Source organism: Temnothorax longispinosus, chromosome 7, assembly GCF_030848805.1.
Source record: "Temnothorax longispinosus isolate EJ_2023e chromosome 7, Tlon_JGU_v1, whole genome shotgun sequence".
Taxonomy (NCBI): domain Eukaryota; kingdom Metazoa; phylum Arthropoda; class Insecta; order Hymenoptera; family Formicidae; genus Temnothorax; species Temnothorax longispinosus.
In genome coordinates this window covers 7,904,190-7,926,476 of record NC_092364.1, presented here as the reverse complement: position 1 = coordinate 7,926,476, position 22,287 = coordinate 7,904,190, and the positions used below count along the sequence as shown (strand labels likewise).

Below are 22,287 nucleotides of genomic sequence, written 5' to 3'. Positions count from 1 at the left end.
GTCATCATTCCTTGAACGAACGTACTCTGAAGTCTTGAAGAGAGATTATTTTTATTATTAATTATATGGGTTTAATTTACTTGCATGAAAATAATATTTTAAATAGTATTTTAAATTATGCAAGAGAATAAAGAAAATTGCGGATATACTCTCCTCCTCGAAGTATAGAAGTAACAATACGTAGTTATAAAAACGTATCCTACGTCTAAGAAAATGGAAGGAAGGACTAAAAACTGTAGGTTAATTGATCAACCTGAAAGAATTCAAAAGACCAATAAACTTTTATAAACTGCTGCGAGAAATTCGTTTCTCCGAAACTTTCGAACCTTAATATAGCCAATCAGCAATTCGAAAACCGCGAGGACCCCGAAGAAGCATGCCGGAGAGTTTGCCGCCTCTCGCGTCTTGAGAGGGGGAGTCAAGGGGGGGGCGGGGGAGAATAATTGCTGGGTTCGCTGCCGGAAGCTACGGCCATTATATTAGCGGAACCCTCTAAAAAGTGCCGTTAATTAAGATACAATACGAAGAAACGAGGGACGAGTTTGGAAGGTGGTAATTGGTAACCAGGCTAGGCTATTCCTTTCGCTGTTGCGGAAAGTATTCGAGAAAACTTCCGCGTAGCGGTTATGTCTTTCACGAAGAGCGAGAGAGCGCGCATAATGGCCGCTGATTAAATCTGTTTCTACCCTCCCCTCTCCTCCCTTGAAATAAAACTCGCGAATTAAAATGGTCAGCCGGCTTGGACGTGAAAGTTCCTCCCCCGCGTATATAAAGTGTATGAGCGAGGACCGGAAGTACTAAAAGTCAAAGAGGTATGCCGTTTGTTTTACGTGACATTAGTTCTCGAGTTGGAGATGCGATTAAAACTTCGAGAAATTCTAAGCTCCTTTCTAAGATTCGAGTCGAATATATTCAAGGACGTAAATGAAATATTAAGATCTTAGATAGTCACAGAAATTCAGTGTGAGCTATTTGCTAATTGAGAAAGAAAGAGAGAGAGCTCAAATTCTGAGAGAGAACTAAAAAATTCCGATTTTACTTTCCGTTCTTTTATAATTATACGTGAGCATAATTTATGTATAAACAAGAGCAATTTTTATTATTATTGCACGCGTGTATTATTTATCGATCAAACGGTTAACTGGAAACTCTGCATTAATATTTAATATCGAAATTACGTCCTTTGATATCGCTAACGGCAATTATTGAGGACACTAGCCGTATCCTCGTGTAAAAGTAATATAAAACAATTATGATCGTGAGGCAATTACGTTGCTTTAGATTTTCTAATTTTGCTAATTAAATGCAAATTTATTGAAGAACAAAACGTATGCATTTTATAATATGCATATATTAATTGATGCTTTAATCAAATGTAGGAGGAGCTGTAGTAAATTGTGTAATATAAAGAAATTTTATGGCATAATGTGTATATGTATTATGAATCGCTACATTTCTCTCATAATGTCTGACCATATATGTTCGTGATTACTTGATACGTCAAACATACTTTGAAATCTGCGAATCAAATTTTTTTATTTCTGCAGCTTGAATACAAAAAATAATTAGAATTAAAAAATATTCAAGTTATTCGAATTTCAAACTGCTATAAGGATATATTCTCTGTAAAGATATATTCTCTGTACATATCACCTAATCATATACTTTCCAAAGATATCTTGGTACTGAGATTTTAGCAGTGAAATAACTGACTCGGTTGCGGAGGATAATAATCCGGGGAATTTTTGTCATCGCGTCAGCACTACTTTCGATTCAGTGAACAAAGTCGCGCGAATTTCAGCCCCGCTCTAGCGAGGCAAACGCGAAGGCGCGAGCTCGCACCGCAACAGGCAAGTTGCTCGATCTGTTCTCTTGGAGTCAAGCCATTCTCTCTCAAGAAACTTTAACGAGACTCGCTAAAGTGGTGAACAAATCAAAAGTGTCCGGCTCTGACACAGTCGCGCGTGATGTCAGTCTCTGGACGGGCGATGCAAAGCCAAAAACAAAACTGCGTTCTCGGGAAACAGACTGAGAATTCATTTTTGGCAATTGTGTGCTGGCATGTATGTCCTTTCCCAAAAAGCGCTGCTAAATCGTAATCATATTTGAAATTATATCTATTAAAATAAAAGTACAATAATAGACGAACTAAAAAATAGTTGATGTAATTTACAATAGATTAACTGTAATAAATGAGAACAAAATTATGTAAGAAATTTTGTAGTCAATTTTTTTTACTTTGTATTTTATATAGAATGTTTTGATATTTTTTACATACGAGTCACAAGCTTAAACATATATATGACTTAAAATAAGAAATGTATCAAACTTAACAATATAATATTGAATTTATTATTTTACGAATAATTCTGTTTGATTTAAATATATTTTTATATTTTTGTTCTAAGTTGTTATATAAGTTATAATTTATTTCTTTTTATAGAATACGCTAATCAAATTTGTGCAAATATTGTTTACAAAAATTGGCTCATTTTGTTTAACACAAAGAAAATATATTATATATTTTTGGCGTGTTTTTGTGATACTGTCTGACAGTCTGTTTATATTGCTTGAAATTGTCTGACCATATAACGAGCTTTACTACTTTCGTAATAAGGGATATATCTTCGCCGCGCACAAACTAATCGTTTTTCTCGCTTCATATAAATTATCACGGACTTGATCTAATTACATTTAATCAATTTTGTTCCTTTGAGAACCAATTGAACATTTCGATGTTCTTGCAACATCATAAGTGATTAATTAGGATTTATTATCAACCTAAATAAATGTTTCATCAATGTTGGTTTGTAAAGCGTGCTTCACTTATAATACTTCGTTACAAGACACGAGATCAAATAGTATTTAGGATACTAGCATATGTCACCCGAGTTGTTACACGCTTACTCAATTTTTCTACCTGATTTAATTATCCAATTTTCATACGATTATAAGTTTTATCGGAACACCTTTATTGCCTAGCTAAAAGAGGTGTCCGTTCTTTTTTCCGTAGAAATTTTCAAATTATGTTTTACAAAGTTACTTACATGGCGAAGAAGTTTTTAGTAAATTATGCAAAATTCTCTAAAAACAAAGTAAAAGTCAGATGGAGCGCTTTTGATAAAACACACGTTGGATTGCGGTATTTATTTGTGAAGCATGAAATTAACAAAGAAGAAGCACCGACACCGTATTTCCATACGATCGCGATCGCATCGCGTTCGTTCATCCCATCATGCCACTTTATTCCAGGATCTTTGCTATAAATTGGATGTAAATATTATATTAATCAGTAGCCGACGAGAAATCGGATGAGAATCAAACGCGCGGATCGGCGTTCGATGGAAGGATCCTGGGTTACGCGAACAGATCGGCTCATTGCACAGGGATTTACATACCGCCTGCATAAAGCCCATAAGAAGGATTCTGTGGTCGTAGAACGAAATACAAGATCTCCATAAGGGCGCGGCTAGGTGCCATTTTCTCGCAAATGTATTATAGAAGGCGTGCTTCAGACGGACGCCGTATCTTTCCGGTCGTTTCAAGCTCATCATCTTTTCGCAATGATCATTGCGGTGGAGAAGTATACATTTCCGCAAGGAAATACATTTTTTTTTTGTAAATTGTTATTACAGCGACGCGAAACAAACTCGTTTCGGAAAAACTGTCACTACCCAATAAACACTCACTGATATAAATGTCATATGATATACATATTCGTTAAGTTGTCTCGAATGACATGGGATTCAAAGTATATAAGACTTATTATTCTTTTATTTACTCGTAATTAAGTTTATATAAGAATAATATTACAAAGTTTATGAAAATTATTAATTTTTCGTTTAATAATTGTTTAATTCATGCTGCAATATATTTTGTAAGTTAAATCTACAAAAACTGTCACTAACTTTAATGAAACAATAAAACAGGAACTATTTGTCATATGTTTTCTCTATATGAAAGATACGTGACAACCATAATAAACATTTACGTAACATTTACGTTTATTTTTATACGTTTCTATTAATACTGACGATGTTATTTGTTCTTTATTCCACGACATTTTCGAATCTGACGTTTGACGTGTACTACGAAATTAGCACAATTGAAATTTCTTTCCTGAAGATGCTGTCGATCGTGACTATTTTTTGAATGTTTTAATTTAATTAGTGCATGCAATGATGCATGCCAGCGTGTCTGGTTCAATGCATAAACATGTTTATATGCATGCATCAGAGCATGTATAATAGCAGCATGCCTATCATTCAAGAAATCGTACTTTATGTGATTTCGGCTTTAGGTGGTTTAGAAGAGATGAGGTGTAGGTATTAAACGATTCTTACACTGTATTATGGTGCTAAAATTGGTTAAAAATTGGTAATAAGTATACATCTTATAATAAACGTTTGAAAAATGCCTACTACCCTACTTGTTACAATTTTTAAGCGTATGCTATAATGCATAATAATATAAGAATAGCATTTATTATTTATGTAACCATTAATTCTAAACTGCGGATACGTATATCATACGACACTTATTATATCGGTAAGTGTTTATTAGAAACGTTTAAAAAATGTATATTTTGAGGGGAAATTCACAGCCGGCATTGGTGTACAAAATTTCGGCAGGACTGAAAAGAGTAAGTAGTGGCCTATAATATTGACGGGATTATGGGGAGTGGTAATAATGACTTGTGGCAGTGGCAGTGCAGGAGGTTGTGACGTGACAAGTCGCGTCTCCTTCCCGGACGGGCTCGGCCGAGGGGAATTCGGGGATGCCTCCTCGTTAGAGCGAGAGGGGGGCGGTTGCGTATATTAATTGGTCTAATTAGATATTAAGTTTTTAAGGGATTGCCGGTGGTGACCGGACGCCATCTGTAACGGCCGGGGGCCGCAACGAGGAAGGGCAGAGGATTAAGGAGACGGCCAGGGGACATGGCTGGAAGTCGGATCGCCCGGACCTCCCCGCAAGTGCATGAGCGTCGCCGGCCGGAGCTCACCCCGCACTCGGTCGTAACAGCGGCAACATAACGATCAGGAAGACCCCGGATCACCCCCGAGCGAAATGCCAGTTGAACAAGGGTGCCGAGGAGCGGCCCAGGGAAAGGCGCAGCCCTGGGGCCGTCACCCCGAGGGGGATGCCGGCAGACGGGGCCGAGGCCCGGCCAGCCTGACCCCGAACGCCGACTCGATCATCGCGGCCCGGACAGCCGGTTGAATCGAAAAGCCCGCGCCGAATCGGAGGTAATTGCAGCGGCGCCGCCGGAAGGGGAGGCGCGCGAGAGGCTGAGGCGCCGACGAGAGCACCCTGGAACTGGAGTGGCGCCCCCGGAAGGAGCGGCGCACGTGCGGCCTAGGCGCAGGAAGCGCTAGGATCGGCAATCCGGTCGAGCGACACGCTACAGCGCAGGCGCGGGGAACCGGCGCGATCCCGGCAGGCTATCGTTTCCGACACTGTCGTGCCGGCTAAAGAGCAGGAAGCATCTCCCGGATCCCGAGCTGCCCGGACTACCGAAGGGACGACGAATTGTAAGGTCACCACTCTGGCGTCCCCGCGTTAAGAGAAGAGGGTTCGCTCGAGGCATCGGCCCGTGGCACGTTGGTTACCGGAGCGCCGCAGGATACCTGTGGACCGAGCGAGGTCAGAGCGGGCAATACCTTGCGCTCGCATTAACGTAGAGTCGGGTGGAAAGCGTGCCAGGGCCTTGCCGAGAGTGAGCTCTCTAATGCGTAGAGACCAAGTGCCCTCCCCGCGAGCACCGCCACGGCCGACAGTCGCGCGGCGTTGAGATGCGTGAATCGGATTAATCGGGTCGAATTGTGTAGCGTCTCGTTGCATTAATGTAAGTAATCGTATCGCGTTATTCGTAATCGTGTCGCGTTTCGTTGTGATAGAGTTTATGTTCGTAATCGTGTCGCGTTTTGGCCATATTATTTAAGCTCGTAATCGTGTCGCGTCCTGGCCATTGAGAGTGATGCCTTGCGTGGCGATAACGGGAGCGAGTGGTGCGGGTAACGGCGAGCCGCGAGTGGTCATGTAATTTGAAGGGCACTCGCCCTCGTTTTGAGTAACGTATCTGGGCCTTCGAGGACGGCGAATATTGTGTTTGGCGGGACGGAAAGTTCGACGGGATCGGCGCGGGGCCGCGGAATCTCCGTGCTTGCGAGAGAATTCGGGATTCGCGTGACAAACCGCGGGATCGTCCGCGATCCGAGTCCTTATTTCGTGTTCGGGGGCAATCGCCGGCCAGCGTGGTCGACTCGGCGAGATCGCCCATAATTTTTGGTGTCGTACGGAATCGAGGTGGCCCGGGTGCGCGTTGAAGAAGCAACCGAAGGCGGTTCGTCGGCCTCGTGGCGTAAGTTCATTGTGAGTTTGAAGCCAGGTACCGCGATACCTGAATCGTAATTGTTTCGTATATCAAGCTTTCGTGTGTTCGTCTGCATTTATCGGTTGCGTTACAGTGTGAAAGATTCGACATTACCGCGTGCACTTATTGCGTCATTTTGTCGGTTGCGTTACAGTGTGAAAGATTCGACATTACCGCGTGCACTTATTGCGTTATTGCGGCATTCGTGCGTCAGCCTATCCGACATCTTTGCGGTGATACGAGAAACTCAGACCGATTATACCTGATATTATCTGACCAAATATATTCTGTTATTATTATTTATTCTCTTGTGTGTGTGATTGATTGCGTGACGCCTCTCTCCGAATTCCCTGAAAGAGCCCTACGCCCTGAGGTATTGCCGGGAATATCGCGTCAGACATTAGTGTACGGTGGTGCGATCCGTCGCACCTGGCGCCCAATCTTTTGATGTCGGAATTAGTTGTGCGTGCTGCCAATCCTCGATAGCCCTCCACCGGATTGCGAGACCGGGGGAAAAAGCGTCGCAAGGTATTGCATAGCATTGCTAAGGCAGTGTCCAAATTTTATCCGGCATTGGCTCGGCAGTACGACAGTGGACGCTCCTTACGTTTTTTTTAGAAAATACATATATCCGAATACCTAATAAATAACACTATATTGACTACATCTTAACCAAAATGTTTTTACGCTATCTTAAAGCAACAAATTCTGGTATAAACGTTTATTCGATTTGAGAGCACTCTGTATATTATTTTTCGCATGGGGGGGGGGGGCAGATTCTAGCCCCACCACATACTAAAAAACTCATTGAATTGGCTTATTGTTATATTATTGTAGATTATTGCCGCGTTTCGAAGGACATTCGGCAAAAAGAGCAATCGACTACCCTTGCAGACTGCAATAGTGGTAATTACATAAAACAACTAAGAAACGATAAGCCACTGTTTAAGTAGCAGTTAAATGCAGGTAATTAGCTACGATAATGGCAAATACATACGCAACGCAGCATTTTACTTGCTGAATCATGCGAACGTGTGTCCAATTATTTGTAACAATGTTCGACATTGAGCTTTATCGCTCGCGGAATGAGTAATATGATTCAATGTCATACAACACAACTTTAAAACTTGTCACCGGGTTCCAAACTTTTTTAAAGTGTTTGTTTAAAATTGTATTATTTGCCGTAAAAACACGCGATCGTATCATTTTATTATTTGTTCAATAACTATTATATCTTCGATACCTTACTTAATTATATCTTAACTAGACACTTTAATAAATGTAATCAGTAAAAACAGTAATAAAAACTTAACAATGCAGCATGCATTTCTTGTGGAAAGTTGTCGAAAATACGCTGTGAAAATTGGTCATGCAAAAGCGAGATTGCGATGTACCTATTATGAAAATCCGGATTTGCTATTTTTATCTCTATATACTATTATCATCTCGAAATAGAAAATACCACTTAAAAATATTTTATCAAAAAGAAAATTACATAGGTATGTTTAAAAATAAATAAAGTTAACAAAAAAACTAACAAAAATTATTTAAATTTAATATTTTAATAATTTTATTATGTTCTAGACGGGGGGTTTTTGAATTTTTTACATAAATTATACATCTACTTTTAGACACACTTATGACAAAAATTGTATGGTTATTTAAAAAATGACGGCTATTGCGATGAATTATATATATAATTCCAGTAGTTTAGATATGGAACATTTATGTAGCTATTAGGTTTACGTAAAATAATGACGCAATTAGTATGATAACAATAGTATATATATTGCTTACAGAAAACAATTTTTGAATTTTTATGTTGCGAAACTCTTTAACTTTTTAAACAAAGAAGAGAACAGTATTATAGGAAGCCTACTCACCACTTGGGTGGAACAGATTTTCTCAGGTATTCCGCATTTTACACGATAAAATTGAAGAAACTTGCATACGTCACTCGTTGCATGAACTCTCACGTTAACGACTAGAAAACATTACCATCTATCAGATAATGAACGAAATATTAACAAAGTAGCATCTTCGACCCACTGGCATTTTCCCCCGACTTATTACCCTATATTTTAAAATATTTTTAAACTTTTTTGTTGCGAAACTTAAAAATTGCGGTGTTATAGCAGTCAACATCAAAAGCACACAAAAGCCGACTTCAAAAATGATACATTATCCAGATGAGCCGAAATAGCTATAAAAAAAGCATCTGTAATAAAGAATTCAAGTTTTCCTTAAAGTCTATACAAATATCTTCTCTGAATTTGTTTTGAAAAATTCTTATTCTAAACAAAATGACAGGTATTCGAAACAGACATATCAATTTTAATCACTAATTTTGCAATTACGAACAAAAAAATATAGAAAATAAAAAACTTTTACAATATGATAAAAACATTTTAACATGTAGAGTAAACATGTAAAATTCAATTTCAAATAAATCGATGTAAAACCTTTCAAGATATATCTGGTGCCGATTTCAAAAACACGATTTCAAGAAAGCGCATTTAAAGTTTTAAGGAAAGTTTAAAGTGATTAAGCAACAAGGTGTTTTACCTGACTTGACAGATTGATCCACTTCTGGTCCATACAGTAGTAATACAATACAACCTTATTTAGCACAAAAAATAAAAACATCACAGATTTGAAAAATATCAAGCTTTAATAATCGATTTTATTTCTAGGTGTACGTATCTCTTTAACTGGCACAATTTTTACAAGTTAATAGTGTTGAATATACTTCGAAAAAGATATAATTATGTAGTCAATATATAGTGCTGTCAAGCAAATTTAATGGTACACATTTAAAGAGCGTTCCTTCAGGTACAAAATTACTTAAGGAAATTTTGCTGTACGTTGCTTAGTTTTGCCCGAAAGCTCGATGAAAGAGTAGACCATTTTCGAGAGATCAGAAAAATTACTTTTCACTATCAAAAACGCTTATGTCGCGTTAAAAATTACACTATAACTTAGAATGTTTATACCAAATTCCGTTGATAATACTGGCACATAAAGACGCATTTACAGTAGAAAAAGTAAGTTTCTACGATAGATTTAAATTGGCAAAAAGCCTAGTGTCAAGTTTGCCCCGGTGTCGAGTTAGCCCCGGTCTCCTCTACGTATTTTCTAAAAAAACGTTATATTTCAAAAATGTTTTTACGCTATCTTGGAGCAACAAAAAAGCAACAAATTCTGGTGTTTGTTCAATTCTGGGTTCTGGTTCAATTTGTTTTTTGGATTTAAGCACTCTATATAGGTTTTTTATTATGACGACAAGCTGCCCCCCCCCCATTTCGATCGCCGTTTCCTGCTAAACGGCTTGAGCAACAAAATCCGGACTAGAGCAACAAATTAGCACATAAATAGCACTAAATTTTTTAATAGGTGCGGATTTTTTTGCAATAGTGGGGGGTTAACTTGATAGAGGTGGCATTGGCGTATAATAATGGGCAGTACGCGGCAGTGTTCATAATTGCATGGCATTGCCTTAATTTTATATTACTTATATATAGGATTGACGGCATTGTAGGTATTGACTAAGCATTGTCGGCAGTGTACGAAAATGTCGGCAGTGTTTTACAGCAATGCCAAAAATCGGCATTGGTGTACAAAATTTTGGGTTGTAAATTCCCCCTCGGTATATTTATTACAATTTCTTAACGTATAGTTTTATACGGTATAAAAATCGTTTATTATTTATGCCTATAAGTATACCAGTCCTGTAACCGTTGACATGTATATCATACCGTATTTATACCAGTGAGTGTTTATTGAGCGGATTTTTTCGGGCGGGCGCGCAGCTGTATGCATACGGCATATACGTACCGCAATATTTATTCGTTAATATCTGATATATCTGGTAAATGACATGTCTACAGCAGCGTATTGGCATTACTTTTTTACTGTAACGTTGCTATAACATTCTATTGTTATGTTTTTGAGAAAACGTATATGAGTACGTTTATAAATACGTTTGTAACACGTTTATAAATACACGCGGTATATTAAATAAGATGAGTTGCGGACGTGTCTAACGATTATAAAGTAGAGTGGGGTAAAAGTGCGCGGCGGATAAAAGTGCGCAGTGCAGATATTACTAGTTTTCTTGTAAGTTAAGTTGGCAGCACTAAGTTAATTTATAAAGTGTCATGACTGAGTGGCGTCATATGTAATGACATCCGATTCAATTAAACAGTATTAAAACTATGAGACAAGTTTTATTTTTTGTCTTTCTGATGTAACATTATAATTTTTTTCAAACTGTATTTCATAAGTAGAAATAAACTTAAATAAATCATTGACAAGACATTTTGATTAACATGGTTTCTGGCGTGTGTCATGCTATAGTAGGACATTTCAAATTGTTATCCGTAGACTAACGCTTACTGGTAATTTAAAAAGTATCTCGTGGGACAAAAGTGGACATATCATGGTGGGGAAAAGTTCGCACTTGATATCCGAAGTTAACTCTAAGGCCCAGTTCCATAAACGTCAGTTAACTTTTAATCTTAGGTTAACTCACTCTTCGTCTCTTTATAAGGAACATGAGACACTTTCTAAATTACCGATAAGCGTTACTATATACGGATAACAATTTGAAATGTCCAATATAGCATGCATGACATACGCCAGAAACGAGTTAATCAAAATGTCTTATCAATGGATTTACTTAAGTTTATTTCTACTTATGAAATACAGATATCAGAAAGCTGAAAAATGAAACTTACCTCATGTAGCGTTTTCGATTTGTTGACTCAATCCGACTCGAGTCAGATTAAAAGTTCGGAAAAATGATAATGAAATATGATAATATCCCGATAAAAACAGTACGTGGATCCACGTTATTGCTACGTGGATTCGACGTGGATTCGACGAAATTACGTGATTCGACGTGGATGTGACGTTCCTGTTTTACTGGGGATGCCGCCATAATGCAAAGATTATGTGATAGAAGTTAAGAAATGCTTTCTACCATGATAGTTTAGAGTCATCGAGTTTCAAACTGAACTTTCGATCTGACCCGGAGTCGGATCGAGTCAACAATCGAAAATACTAATAGTTTCAACGCTGTTCAGTCGAATCGGCTGTAGTCCGGCGCCACTCATTGTCAGTCATGACAGTTTACGAATGAACTCAGTATTGTCAACCTAATTTACACGAAAACAAATATACCAGCTGTTCAGAATGAAAACTCGCTCTAGATTCGTTCAATTTAAAACAAAACTTTATTACTTATGAAGAACGATTCGTAATGACACCAAATAATACTGACTGCGTGCACGCTGCGTGCTCTCGCCGCGCTCGCTCGTGACACATGCGCCACCTGTATACGTACGATATTTCTATCGAAACTCGATCGCGGCCGGTATTTTTATAGTCGGTTCTTATTTCAAGACCGTTTTAAGTAATGTCTTAAGATGCTAATACGACTCTGTGATTGGTTCATGACGTCTTAAGATTGTACTTAAGACGGTCTTAAATATAAGAACCGACTATGAATACCGGCCGCATCGCTCGATTACGCTGCTCGATTAGAACGCTCGATACGCGCGCACTTAAACTTAAGACGTACCCAACAGTCCAACACCTGGATTGCGCACTTTTGCCCTACTGCATGCGAACTTTTGCTTCACCGGTGGGGCAAAAGTGCATTTTTGCAATCAGTTCAAGAAAAGTTTATTACATGGAATGTATTCAAAATATAGACATGAGCTCTAGTGAATTTTGAAAAAGAATGTTTGAAGATTTTACAGTTTAAATTTCAAGACTCTAACTATATCTCAACGGTAGATATATGGGATCAAAAACTATAAGTGTGTACTTTTGCCCCACTCTACTCTACACCTTTATCTAATACATTTCTTTATTTCTTACACCATATGATACGTATGATTCTATTAGTTTTTATACGTTTTCTTTACCAATTTTGCATGTATTTATTTGGTACGTCTATCAGTAAAAAAGAAGAAAAATAGAACATTCTTTACTATGAATAAAATTTAGTATAAATAGCTTTATTACGAAATATTAAATTATCGTAATAACGATATGATTTATCGGTATAGCATCTGGGAAATAATAATTATAAAGGCTATCCATACTCAAAATATTTATCGACGATGATTAGATCTTGCCAGTTCTTGCATTCGTCGATTAAACATTTTCACAGGGCTGGAATTTTAATTAATATATCTGTGCACCGCTGTTCGTACATTACCATAGAGGGTAGTTATGCTGTTACAGCAATATGCATATTTGGATAATGTCAGGACGAAAATTCTAATGGCGGACGTGAACAGGGGCAAACTTAGGCAAAGGATTGGAGAAAGGTATTGGATGTAACAGAAATTCGATATGCGAGAAACCACAGGCACGCGCGCGATTGGTAGAAAAAGAACGCAACGCGGTGTAGAGTGGATGGCGGTGAGACGGGCACGGTAATCGATAAAGTAAATTAAAAGTAATTAAAAGCTAGCCGTAGTTCGCGTGCGAAAAAGAGCGGAGCGGATCATTTTTATCGGGCTTGGACGTGTGCTCGGTTTGTACGTGTGTGCACGCGCGTGCTGTTCTGTTTCTGTGCGTCAGAAGGTACTGACAAAAAAGAGCGTGCAAAGTGCAACGAACGAATGTTGCGCTATTAAACGGGCGCGATATCGTTAGCCGGGCGTAAAAGGGCGCAGAGGCGTTTCGCAGAGCCGTGTTGTATTAATTCGATTGAAATAATTGGCGGATCGTTTTGCGGTCAGCTCATTGTTACATCGACAGCCGACTGTTTATCACGCTTTGCATAAACGGCCTGCGCGCAACGAGAGAGACAGGATCGGGAATTATTAATTCGCACAGCGACGAGGAAACATTATGTCGCTCCGGCGAGACCGGTATATTTATACATATATAAATACACCGGTGAATTGCGAGAATGCGAAGTGGAAGTTCAATCACGATGTATTATATATTGTTAAATCGATTACGATACACGCACGTGGTGCGCAGCTGCATAATTTTCATAGACGCGTGTAAGTAATTATTAATTGCACGACGCATGACAATCAGTTGTAGCAGAATGCGATGCGTTTATTACCATTGAATCGCACAAGTGCAACTTGTTAAATATATTATTTAACGGCGATCAAGTCTCGTTAATGGGTACTTAATAAATTGTCATATCTCACAGTAGTATAATATAATATTGCAATATTGATGCTCGATTATTAATATTTACCAATATCCTATATCTATTATATTTATGAATAATTTTGTTATTAATATAATATCTTTTATAATTATTAATATAATATCTTTAGCTTGCATCGTTGGTTCATTACCCTCTTATATTGCACTACATTGAATGATCCTAATATATTTTAATAATATTTATCAAGTTCTTCCATACGCTTTCATGTATTTAGAATGCTCTACAGTATAGCGTTCAGTCAAACGCACCGAGTTAATTCGCACAAAGTTGTTATTAACATGAAATTAATAGAGCTAAATACTACACGAAATGCGCTTGACTCGCTCTTCACTGAAAAAAAATACTTAGATCCAAGAAAATATTGTTTTACATAGTACCAATGGCCTTATTTACTTAATATAATCACATATTTATTTAGAATTAGATATTTTTACTTAATTTAAGTTAAGGTCGTAAAGTAAGATATCTAATTCTAAATAAATATGTGATTATATTAAGTAAATAAAGCTATTGGTACTATGTGAAAAAATATTTTCTTGTAATCTAAGTATTTTTTTTCAGTGTTACACTGCAAATTCAAGTAATTATTTTTACACACATAAACGTCTGAAAATGACACATTTAACTGAAGCTCTTTTTACATGTTTCTTGCGTGACAATTATGTCATTTAACACGTTTATTTTTATTAAATTAAAAGTATTAATACGTTCGACCATGTTAAATGACGTGATTTATAAAACGGAAAGAAATGCGTAAAAAGAACTTCAGGTAAAATAACACACTTAGAGTTGTAGTGTATTTTCCTCGAATTTGAAGATATATCTCGTGAGCTCAAAAAAATATAAAAAAATTTTATTATCAAGAGTGTAAAATGAGTTTGCGATGATTTTCAACGAAAATACGATTTTCTTTCATTAACTCTATTTTCCAAAAACTTTCGCCACAAATTCCAAAATGGCAAAGTTATTCCCGATGGAGTCGTCTCAAGGCAAACGTAGACCATGGTGTAATACGCTACAAGTAGATTATTTAATAGTGGAAAAGCAAAGTCATGTCGTGCGAGATGCTCATTAACGAGCAACGGTTTTCACTTCAGCCTGCTTTCTTCATACTTTCTGACTTGTCACGCGCGACAGTGCTGAGATATTATTTGGAACTTTATTCTGATATATTAGATCGCAAACCGTGCATTTAATACTATATTATTTAGTGTCCGCGCTTTTTAAGCTTGATTTGATCTTTTTTATTTATATCCCGGAAGGCTATACTTGCTTGATATCTCGATATCCCAAGTTCTTACTTTTTTTGCGATTAAAAGGATTTCTTTATTAACCTAAATGTGCAAAACGCGATAAATCAGCGAGGGATAAAGTAATCGAGTTATTTGAGAAATCAGATACGCGGTGAATAAGCTCAAATAAACGAATAGGAAAGCAAAATGCAATCGTGAAACTTGTTCTAGGATGCATACGGTGAGTCGGTATCACACCCGGTTACTACTTTAAATGTAAATTCTATATCCATTTCGCTTGAATGAATACCCGAGCATCAGCGTATTCTTGGCGTGAAACTCTTGTGAGTAACGGCGAAATGTGTGGCAAATAGAACCGCCGCGCCGCGCCGCGCCGGGAAGAGAGAACAAAGGGCGCACGTACAAATGTATGTAGAACGGATCCTGCATTCCAGTGTTAAAGTTTCGTGGTATTGATCGATCGGGTAGACATACCAGACTCTCGGGGACTTGAACTATATTACATCGCGATCGGAATCTTATTCAAGAGAAACAGAGAATATATGCATCATTTTGTGAAATCGGTGCGTGTGGACTTCACTTTTAACCCTTAAAGCGCACATGGGGTGTAGGATATACCCCACTCCGAACTTTGTGCTCTGATAAGTCCCATTAAAATGTCTTTTTCAATAATTTTTTAAACAATGTTAATTTTAAGAAATCGCTATAACTTTTGTTTATCCTTAAAATACATAACTTTAACTTCATTCAAAAATTTTTATGCAATAAAATAGTCAATAGCGTCGTTACAGTACATACTTAAAGACACTGGGGTATCTCATACCCCCAGTGCGCTTTACGTAATTTTTCGGAGGTGTGCGCTTTAAGGGTTAATTGCGAAAGCTAGGCGACTAAATAAAATTATATAAAATCAAGGAAATGGCCATTGGGGAAGTTTGCATTGTGTGCAAACAAGTTGTTCTAGCTTTTCCTTTTCTCTTTATACATTCTTTAAATTCTTTAAAAAGAATTAGGAAATATTTTATTATAGGAATTGGATGCGCCCTTTTTCACAGCTTTTAAATGTCGCATTTTAAATACCCTTTACTGTCGATTTCATCTTTTATGCGTCATCGCTTAGTCAAATCTGTATTTAGAGATGTGAGAATCAAGAATTTTTTATGTCGAATTAAATTGAATCGAATTTTATTCCTTCTTGAGTTCGAATCAAATTAAATCGACAAAATTTCATTGAAATCGAAGCAAATTGAATGATTTCGAATTGAATCATTGGAATATAATTTTTATTTAACAATATAATTATTATTATATGAAATTTCATCACGTGAATAATAAGAGAATATTTTAATGTGAAAAAGTAATATTGATTGTATAATAGAAATTCTTATAAAGCAAAAAACATATTTAAATATTTAATATGAAACTAATAAAATAAATATATTGGTAATTGTGTACATGGAGGGGGTCACCTTGGATGACTTTGATATTTTATATGTTGTCAAGGTCACCCTCCTGAGTGATCTTCAGAAGGTTTCAGCCCGCGCTCGTTGTTAATTTATTCAGAAGTTATTAACAAAACAATTTTGAGAAATGTGGCAGTTATTTTGAGTATTAAAAGGCATAAATGACTAATATATATGTAGAAATAGTACATGCATGAACAAAAAAAAGTTATTTAAAGCAGCGAATTGTTGTTTTCGGCTTCTCTATTATTCACGAGTCCACGTGTTTTCTTCGAAATTATTGTACCAGTTAATTGTCGCATGGGTTTGTGGCGTGCTTTACGAGCTCGTTTATATATATTTACATAATGAAACATATTATATATTCTCTATTAATTTCCTGAATACACATATTTTATGTCATCTAGTAATACATAAAATGGGTCTCCTGCATCACACAACGTTTTCCTGATAATTATATTAAAATTAATTATTACTCACTAATCTCCTCACGTTTATTTTGATACATTTTTAACTTAAAATCTGTTACTTATAGATATGTTCTTTTTGACATTTTAAAGTTAGCGATTTATAGTAGAAGTAGGTCTTTCTATTCTTAATGTGTCCGTATAAAGAAATCTATTAAATCTGAATAGGAATCTTACATTAAAAGTCTGCTGAGAAGCTGTTGAATGTGCATCGGAAATGGACAGATTAATCCGGTTTAAACAAATTAATTTAACAGTTTGCAATGAGGTACTAATGTATTCCGAAGCCATATTCTTGGCTTTTCTCTGTGCCCGGGGGAAAAAGAGAAACTCGCGGCCATCTCATCACCTATTTACAGTTTTTCTTCACGCTCACGGGGAAAAAGAGGGACTCGCGGCCATCTAATCTCCTATTTATGGATTCTATACGCTTTGCATATTTCTTGCTCGAGAAGCGCGGTACGTGTACCAAACTCTTGATAGCCACGATATACACACCTGTATCCCGTTTACCGCCAATTTCGACGCACAACTCGTGGTGGTTCGCCGAGCATGCCGAAGACAATGGATAGATATTGGGATGTCGCGCGCGCGGGGCCGCGGGTGGATGAAATTTGTCCATGATTTTCGGCGTTTCTGACGGTGTTAAATTGGGGCATCCGTGCGCCGACACGGTGGCACCCGCGGGAACGACTCTCACGTGTCATACGCGCGCCTGCGATTTGTGGAGATGACCATAACCGTCGAGGAAAGTACCGTCGTCACGGCGGCGAAACGACCGGCGAAGCGGCGTGCTACGCGGCCTGGATCATTGTTATCTTTCAGTAACAGGTCCCATTGGGCGAGTCTGACATATGTCAGCCACTCATTGCTTCGACATCCTTCGCCCTCCCTTTTTACTGCCCGTCACTAGATGGTTACTCCGTAGCGTGATGTTTCCTTTTTTTCCCGCGCAAGCTCGTTTCATCAAGAATTAAGATTTTCTGTAAGATCTTTTCGCCGATACAACACAGCGGTGTTGCCATTATGATTATTATACTATATAGAGGATATTGGGACTATAAATTTGAAATTTCTGTGAAAAAGGAAACTTTAAAAAGCATTGTGTTTCTTGGATTATTTTCTGTGTTCTAGAACTTGATAAAAGTTTTTTCTTTCACTTTCTTTCTTGATAATTTTATATATATATAAACTCTATATATCGTAATATCACGTAAATTGTTAATATAATAGCTTTAATTTAATGTGATATAATTGCGATTCAAGCAGAACGTTTAATGATAAATGTGTACCAAAAATCTAAATGAATATGATTCAGTTTTGTTGTACTATTTTGCACTTTTTAATAAATTAAAAATGGAAATACATGTGTTTTTCCCAGTAAATAAAATACTTGTAAATCAGGTGTCAACTACATTTAGCGCTAAGCGTATTGAGAATATCGAATGATGACCGCGATGATCGCCTTATGAAAGTACAAGTACTTTGCGTGAGTCTTACCATCGTTTTCTCAAGATTACATCTTATCACCAGCGCACGACGCGTGTCGCAATCTTTACATATGGGTTTCCCGGTCCAAGTTTTGGTTCTTGTATTTTCGGCCGACAGGTCGTTCCATGTGTTTTTCGCGACTATATGACAACGGTGGGAAATTTTGACACGTGCTACGGAGAGGCTAGCTACAAACTAATTGGAAACTTCCCGAACAAAAGTTAAGCCACTCCCCGCTAGGATCTAACCGAGATTCATTGTCATTCTGAGAAAAGTTTCAACATTTAGCTCTTTTCCAGTATCTTAATTTAATCTTTCCCTGTCCAGATTCATTATTGTAAGTATAATGATTCTGGATTATTTTCTCTCGATTATTTCTCTTGCGAACAAAATGGAATTGATTTATTTTAATTATTGGCAAAGTTTATCTCCTTTAGCAGCGATGATGTTTATCAAATAAAATCAACTTAAAATTTAAATGATACGTGAATCATATTATTTAACCCTCCGAGGCCACACCTCTTTTTTTAATACGCCCCGGCCACACTACTGGGTGATCGCCAACCCCAGACGGATTCAAAGTCTCATAATTCCAATTATAAGACGTAAAAACATCATGTTCATGAAACATCTTAAAGGTGTTGTTCAAAAATATGTATGGTACAAAACCCGAAATGTGCTCGAACAAAAATATTGTAATTTTTGGTTGCGATAAGAAATATACACCGAGGGCATACTGGGGTGGTCACCACCCCTATAATAATTTTCAAATGTTTACCAAACATAACTGACATGGCTTAAGGTGATCCTAAAGCCGTGATCCTAGCCGGTTTTTTTCGGTTTTTTTCTTAGCACTAATCTTTTAATTGGCTTCATAGAAATGCAAAATTCTTGTCTAGAATTAAAGTACGCATCAAAATCTAGGTCATCGTGGTCGAATTTATATGTGGTGGTCGTTACGTATAACAAAAAATATTAATTTTTTTTCGTTTTCGATATAAATTCGACCACCATGACCTAGATTTTTATGCGTACTTTAATTGTATTGCGCGCCTCTTCCTCGAGATCATATGGTAGTAGCCCCTACTATGTACCGATGTACCACAGTTTTAAAGTTCTAAAACTTTCTGCTAGGGTTAGCTTCCCGTTCCGTTGGTCATTCTTTTACTTTGTGCCGATTAAGCCACACGCGTGTTTACGAGATTCCGAAGAAAATAGAAGTAAGGAAAGTTAGAGACAGTTCCTCGAGTTCGGAAGACGGCGAGGAGGTACAGAAAGGAAACTATAGCGACGGTGAGGTAGCGTTCGTCGTTCTCATATGTGTACGGTGTCACTTACATATGTCACATATGTGTACGGTGCGAGGTTATGTGCCGAGTGACGACGAACGACGGCTACACGAAACCGGACCGTTGTCGTCGTGACAATGGTTGACGCTGCACTTCCACAGCGTTTCCGTACGTTCGTGGGGAACAGGTGAAGTGAAGGGAAGCGCGTCGTTGTTGCGAGTAATCGCGAGCACCGCGCGCGAGGCATCCTCTCGTCGTCGCCGTCGCCGCTGTGTCGTGATCATCACGACCATTACGGTCGTGCTCGTGGCTCACCGTCGTCATCCTCGGTGTCAAGGAGGCACCTGACGGTTAGACGAAAGTAACCGAACGAGACGCAGCAGCAAGATATAAAGGTGTCTATATCGACTATATGTCAACGCAGTAATGCGTAAAGGAAGGTTTCAGGTGTTTTGGTCCAACCAATTCACCTTGAGAATGCAAATTGAGAAACTTCAATTGTGCATAACCTTATTGCGGAATGTCCTACGATAGCCTAACCATCGGGCGGTAGTGACTTCAAAAAGGTAAGACGCATAGGCGAGATTCAGGTGTCTTGGTCCAACCAATTCGCCTTGAGAATGCAAATTGAAAAATTTCAATTGTGCACATAATCTCGCCGCGTAACGTCCTCCCAGCTAGCAAGTTGGGTCGGGGCGGTAGTGATCTTAAAATGGTAAGATGCATAGGCGAGATTCAGGTGTTTTGGTCCAACCAATTCGCCTTGAGAATGCAAATTAAAAATTTTAATTGTGCACATAACCTTGCCACGTAACGTCCTTTCAACCATCAAGCCCGTTCGGAGCGACTTTAAAAATGGGGTAAGATGCATAGGCGAGATTCAGGCGTCTTGGTCCAACCAATTCGACTTGAGAATACAAATTGAATTTTAATTGTGCACAAAACCTCACCGCGTAACGTCCTCTCAGCTATCAAGCCTGTTCGGGACTGTACTGACTGTAGCGACTTTAAAAAAGGGATTTAGTCTTGGTCTAACCAATTCGACTTGAAAAGACAAATTGAGGAACTTCAATTGTGCACATATAATACGCATATGCAAAGCCAGGTGTTTTGGTCCAACCAGCTCACCTTGGAAATGTGTGATTGATAAAATTCAATTGCATACATAACCTTTACTCATAACATCTTGTTTCAGAATATCATCAGAAAGGTAAATAATTTCGACCAGATGCCAATCGACAACTATTGACTAAGGATGGTATCAAAAATTTTTAGAAATTATTGCGGAAAATATTATCCGTAAATATATTGGTTCAACCAATATATTAAAAAACAATCCGAGTACAACTCGCCTTGAAACTATTAGAAAGACTATTTTTCCTCGAATACGAATATCCTTACAGGCGATATTATGATGCCAATAGGAAAAGCTGTAGTCGTTATTATTTGGAAGGTCTTTCTTACGACAAGGATTTCTTAAGAACTAGTGCGTATCTGTTTCTTAGTACGTTTAGCAGCGATCCTTAAGATGAGGTTTAAAAAGACGCTTGTAAATCTGCTTAGCGTCGAGACGGTAAGAGTCGTGATACGAGGAGTCGCTCTCCTGTTTGATCGTAGATATGTTCAGAGATTGCATTTTGCCTGATAGAATCCTAAAACCAGCGGGTTACAAAGATCTTGTAGTCAGGCGGGAAGACGTCTTTGTAAAAGATCTTCCCTTGGAGGAGCGAAAGGTCCTGCTGAAAAAGTTATTCAGGTGTCTTGGTCCAACTAATTCGCCTTGAAAATGCAAATTAAAAAATTCCTCCGGAAAACTTATGCGGTAATAAATCCACTAAATATAAATTTGGAGGTTAAATCTGTTTTAGACAGCACTATTGTAAGAGGACGAGCGTATGGTTCAAAAACCAAAATTGTGCGGCAATCAATGAAGCACAGAACGACTGCTGCCATTGCTGGAATTGCAAGGGCCTCGAGTTCTAGAAACTCGCGAGGCTGTCTCGCCGAAATCGACAGAGGCCATACGGTCAATCGAAGGCGAGCGAGCAGAGGCAGATGTACAGTCAATAACAGAACTTGTCCTCTCAAAATCACATTACCGGTACGTTACCGGTTGGAAGCCGGAACAAGCGCCTACGAAAAGAAATTAGTTGTAAGTAAGGTTGCCAATAGGCTGGCACAGCCTAAATGTCAATGAGACAACTCATATATACGAAAAAACCGCAATAGCCGAGCAGGTAAAGATACAGATTCGTAACAAATAATACAGCTATCGAGAAAGCAGGCCATTCCGAAGTATCAGCCAGTTTCAAATTAATTATTTCAAGAATTATCTTATTCCCAAACCTAATAAATTTTTTACAGGTTAATCCTTAATCTGAAAAAGCTTTATAAGTTATAGCTTAATAAATAAGTTACCAATATGTTGAGCATCTTAAATAAAAGACAGAAAAAAGGTCAAACAAATTCTGGCTAAAGGATAATTCCTGGCGTCGATTGATTTGAAGGACGCATATTAATTAATTCACATTGCTGATTCAGACAATATAAGTACTTGAGAATTTTGTTGAAGGTGCTCTTTATGAGCTAAAGTACCCGTTTTTGTGCAAAACACGGCTTCGTAAAAAAAAAAAAAAAAAAAAAAAAAAAAAAAACTATGAAGCCAATCTCTTACCTAAGAGAATTGGGCTACTTATCCGTTAATTAATTAATTGGATGGCTTTCTTCTTCTAGATGAGACATATACG

General features: G+C 37.9%; 1 protein-coding gene and 1 long non-coding RNA gene across 11 annotated transcripts in view; both read left to right on the top strand.

The window, feature by feature from the left end:
• LOC139816883 (venom dipeptidyl peptidase 4) overlaps nt 1–22,287 on the top strand; it is a 509,974-nt gene that overhangs the window by 365,446 nt on the left and 122,241 nt on the right. Inside the window, exon 1 of one of the 10 annotated variants that reach the window (XM_071784700.1) lies at nt 8,193–8,282. The exons of the other annotated variants lie outside the window; for them this stretch is intronic. The gene's annotated coding sequence lies outside the window, so the exon portion shown is untranslated. Of the gene's footprint in view, nt 1–8,192; nt 8,283–22,287 lie in introns of those variants that run through there. 10 annotated transcript variants of the gene reach the window in all.
• On the top strand, nt 18,081–22,151 carry LOC139816887 (uncharacterized). Its single transcript, XR_011733109.1, has 2 exons — nt 18,081–20,750; nt 20,816–22,151. It is a non-coding gene; the product is annotated as an uncharacterized lncRNA (long non-coding RNA).